Source organism: Bison bison, unplaced genomic scaffold (genome assembly GCF_000754665.1).
Source record: "Bison bison bison isolate TAMUID 2011002044 unplaced genomic scaffold, Bison_UMD1.0 scf7180017864341, whole genome shotgun sequence".
NCBI lineage: Eukaryota > Metazoa > Chordata > Mammalia > Artiodactyla > Bovidae > Bison > Bison bison.
The window spans coordinates 8,309,186-8,309,413 of NW_011494913.1; positions in this window are offsets into that span (position 1 = coordinate 8,309,186).

The following is a 228-nucleotide window of genomic DNA, read 5'->3' on the forward strand; positions in this document are numbered from 1 at the left end:
GGCATATTGAGTGCAGCACTTTCACAGCATCATCTTTTAGGATGTGAAATAGCCCCACTGGAATTCCATCACCTCCACTAGCTTTGTTCATAGTGATGCTTTCTAAGGCCCACTTGACTTCACATTTCAGGATGTTTGGCTCTAGGTGAGTGATCACACCGTCGTGATTATCTTGGTCATGAAAATCTTTTTATACACTTCTTCTGTGTATTCTTGCCACCTCTTCTT